General features: G+C 36.0%; 1 pseudogene; it reads right to left on the bottom strand.

Moving 5' to 3' along the window:
• Nucleotides 1–4,137: 4,137 nt before the first annotated feature.
• On the bottom strand, nt 4,138–4,234 carry LOC126960207 (uncharacterized; annotated as a pseudogene).
• Between the last annotated feature and the right edge of the window lie 231 nt (nt 4,235–4,465).

Here is a 4,465-nt window from a genome sequence, read left to right as displayed (position 1 = left end):
GCATCCTTAAATAATGCAAACAAGATTGTAATATTTTAGATCAAGTAGCCAAACAATGTAGTTGCACATAGATAATTTAAACCTTACATATCACAGAATAAGGTGTTATTTTTAAAAGATTGTTTTTTGTTGCTCTCCAAGTATTTCATACGATAATTTTACTCAAACTGCTCACCTCTTTTAACATCCATTTCTCTAGCACCCCTAGAACCAGATTTTTACCCATTACATGCCATTTTGCATTTGTGTCCATTTCCTTTCTAAGTTGTTATACACACTTTTAAAACATGTAAATGGCACAATCACTCTAATTTTTATCCCAAGCTTCAAGTATCCATTGGCGCATTAGGATAGTACTATGCCTCAAACCTTCTGTGACGATCTGACAAAATATTTCTTTTTAAAGTGTCCTTCAAAAGCTAATTTACAATTAATGACACTTGAAAAGCTGAACTCTTCTTCCTAAGGATAATTACTACTCAAGTATTAATATTCTGTCCCACTCCCACTCCCACTCTTCCTCTCTTATTCTTCCAGATGACCTATGAGTATCCTAAACTAGAATTGATTGAGATCAATTAAGGCTAAGTGTGTCTTCCTTACACAATACATATTGTTCAAAGTGAAACAACTAAGATTACTGTCCTATAATAGAAGATAATTTGTAAGGGTTTGAATACTGGGCAACTCCTTCCTTTCGGAAAAATAATTCGAGGGAGGGGAGGAGGGAAATTTTTCTTACATCTGGGCACATATTATAATTTTATTCCAATAAACTAACAAAGCCTCTCCATGGGCCATAGGCCCCTCCTAGAAAATCTGACCTCCTATTTCCCAAAGCTGGATGAACCATGGCTTTACCTGTATATCTGGTGGTGAGGAAAAGCTAGCAGGGAATTAGTATACAGGGTGATGGAACTGGATATTAGATTTTTGTCAGTTTGCAAATATTTTCTCTCATTCTGTGAGTTCTCTGTTTACTCTGTTAATAGTTTCTTTTGCTGTGCAAAAGCTTTTTAGTTAATTAGGGCCCACTTGTCAATTTTTGGTCTTGTGGCAATTGCTTTTGAGGACTTAGTCATAAATTCTTTGCAAGGCTATGTACTGAATGGTATTCCTTGGGTTTTCTTCTAGGATTTTTATTGTTTGAAGTCTTACATTTAAATTATTGATTCATCTTGAGTTAATTTTTTATATGGTGATAAGTAGGGGTTGAATTTTATTCTTTTTGGTTTCATGTGAATTTTAGAATCGTTCTTTTCTAATTCTGTGAAGAATGACATTGGTAATTTGATAGCACTGAATCTGTATATTGCTTTGGGTAGTATGGCCATTTTAACAATATTAATTCTTACAATACACGAGCATGAAATGTTTTCCCATTTATTTGTGTCATCTCTGATTTCCTTCAGCGTGTTTTGTAGTTCTCTTTGTGGAGATCTTTCACCTTCTTGATTAGATGTATTCTTTGGTATTTTATTTTTTGACTCTATTATAAAAGGGATTGGGTTCTTAACTTGGCTCTCAGCTTGAATGTTACAGATGGATAGATATGCTGCCATTGTCATTGTATGTGGACTTTGTATCCTGAAACCCTGATGAAGTCATTTATCAGGTCAAGGAATTTTTTGGATGAGTCCTTAGGGTTTTCTAGGTATAGAATTATATCATCAGCAAAGAGAGATGATTTGACATCTTATTTTTCCTATTTGGATGCCTTTTATTTATTTCCCTTTCCTGATTGCTCTGGCTAGGACTTCCAGTACTATGTGAATTAGGAGTGGTGAGAATGGGCATCTCTGGCTTATTTTTGTTCTTAAAGGGAGTGCAGCCAGCTTTTTCCTTTTCAGGATGATGTTGGCTATGGGTTTGTCATAGATGGCTCTTATTATTTTGAGGTATGTTTCTTCAGTACCAAGTTTGTTGAGGGTTTTTATCATGAAGGGATGTTGGATTTTGTGGAAACTTTTCTCTGTGTCTATTGAGATAATCATATGGTTTTTGTTTTTAATTATCTTTATGTTTGTGAGTCACATATATAGATTTTCATATGTTGAACCAACCTTGCATCCCAGGAAGAAAACCTACTTGATTGTGATGAAATAACTTTTTGGTGCACTGGTGGATTCAGTTTGCTAGTATTTTGTTGAGGATTTATGCATCTATGTGCATGAGGAATATTGGCCTGTGGTTTTCTTTTTTCATTGCGTCTTTGCATACAATCAGTTAGGGAGGAGTTCCTCCTCCTCGATTTTTTGGAATAATTTCAGAAGATTTGGTACCAGCAATTTTCTGTATGTCTGGTAGAATACAGCTGTGAATTTATCTGGTTCAGGACTTTTTATGGTTCACTTCTGTCTGACTGATTCGATTTTGGAATCTGATAATGGTCTGTTCAAGATTTTAATTTCTTCCTGATTCAATCTTGGGAAGTCGTGTGTTTCCAGGAATTTGTCCATTCCTCTCTCTACATTTTCTAGTTTGTATGCATAGATGTGTTCATAACAGTCTCTGAGGACCTTTTGTATTTCTCTGGAATTAATTATAATATCACCTTTGTCACCTCTGTGCGTATTTGTTTTTTGCAGTCTATCAAGCTTGTTTATTTTTTCAAAGAGCCAACCTTTGGTTTTATAAACCTTTTGTATGAAATTTTGGGTCTCAGTTTCATTCTGCTCTGCTCTGATTTCAGTTATTTATTTTCTTCTGCTAGCTTTGGGGTTAGTTTGCTCTTGCTTTTTAAGTTCCTCTAGGTGTGATGTTAGGGTATTAATCTGAGATATTTCTAACTTCTTGATGTAGGTATTTAGAGCTATAAACTTTCCTCTTAATACTTCTTTTGTTGTATCCAGAGATTTTGCTATGTCATGTTTCTGTTTGCATTTATTTCAAATACTTTTTTAGTTTCTGCCTTAATTTTGTTGTCTACCTAGAAGTCATTCAGGAGCAAGTTGCTTAATTTCCTTGTAATTGTGTGGTTTTGAGAGATCTTCTTGGTCTCTTCTTCCTGGTATTCCTTTCCACTTTTATTCCACTGTGGTCCAAAAGTATGGTTGGTATGAATCCGATTTTTTTTAATTTATTGAAATGCTTTATGGCTGAACATGTGGTTGATCTTAGAGTATGTTTTATGTGCAAACAAGAAGAATGTATATTCTGTAGTTGATGGATGGAGTGGTCGGTAGATATCTATTAGATCCAATTAGTCAAGTGTTAAATTTAAGTCTAGTATTTCTTTGATAGTTTTTTGCCTCAATGATGTGTTGAACACGGTCAGTGGGGTGTTGAAGTCTCCCACTATTATTGTGTGGGCTACATAAGACTCTTCGTTGGTCTGGAAGTACTTGCTTTATGAATTTGAGTACTCTGATGTTGGGTATTGATATATTTAGGTTAGTTAAGTCTTTTTGAATTGAACCCTTTATTATTATGTAATGCCCTTCTCTGTCCTTTTTTATTGTTGTTAAAGACTGTTTTATCTGATATAAGAATAACGATCCCTGCTCTTTTTTCTTTTTCATTTGTGTGATAGATCTTTCTCTACCTCTTTACTTTGAGCCTATGGGCACTGTTGCAAGTGAGATAGGTCTCCTGAAGATGGCAGATGAATGGGTCTTACCTTTCGTCTTTATCCAAATTGCCACTGTGTGCCTTTTTATTTTTTATTTTTTTCTTGAGATGGAGTCTCGCTCTGTCGCCCAGGCTGGAGTGCAGTGGCGCGATCTCGGCTCACTGCAAGGTCCACCTCCCGGGTTCATGCCATTCTCCTGCCTCAGCCTCCCAAGTAGCTGGGACTACAGGCGCCTGCCACCACGCCCGGCTAATTTTTTGTACTTTTAGTAGAGACGGGGTTTCACCATGTTAGCCAGGATGGTCTCGAAGTACTGACCTCGTGATCCACCCGCCTCAGCCTCCCAAAGTGCTGGGATTACAGGTGTGAGCCATCACGCTCAGCCACTGTGTGCCTTTTAAGTGGAGCATTTAGACTATTTACATTCAAGGTTAATATTGGTATGTGAGATTTTGATCTTATTGTGGAGTTGTTAGCTGGTTACTTTGTAGTTTCTATTGTGTAGTTTATTTTTAGGGTCTATGAACTACCTACTTACGTTTCTTGAGTTAAAAACCCATTTTTTAAAAAATATGGAATGCTCCATGAATTTGTCATCCTTGTACAGGGGCCAAGCTAATCTCTGTATTGTTCCAATGAAAACCCAGTTTTGAATGGCCAAAAAAATTACTCTATGAACAGACTCTCTAAAGAAGAGCTTCCTATGGCAAATAAACCTATAAAGAGATGCTCGGTGTCATGAGGAAAATAATCAAAACCACAAGGAGATACCACTATATACATATTAGAATGGTGAATATTTTTTAAGTGACAATACTTAAAGTTGGTGAATACATGAAGCAACTGGAACTCTCCTAAATAGTACTTAATATTGGTAGGGATGAAAAATGGTAC

The sequence above is a fragment of the Macaca thibetana genome, chromosome 7 (genome assembly GCF_024542745.1).
Source record: "Macaca thibetana thibetana isolate TM-01 chromosome 7, ASM2454274v1, whole genome shotgun sequence".
Taxonomy (NCBI): Eukaryota; Metazoa; Chordata; class Mammalia; order Primates; family Cercopithecidae; genus Macaca; species Macaca thibetana.
This window is presented reverse-complemented; position numbering and strand designations above follow the sequence as displayed.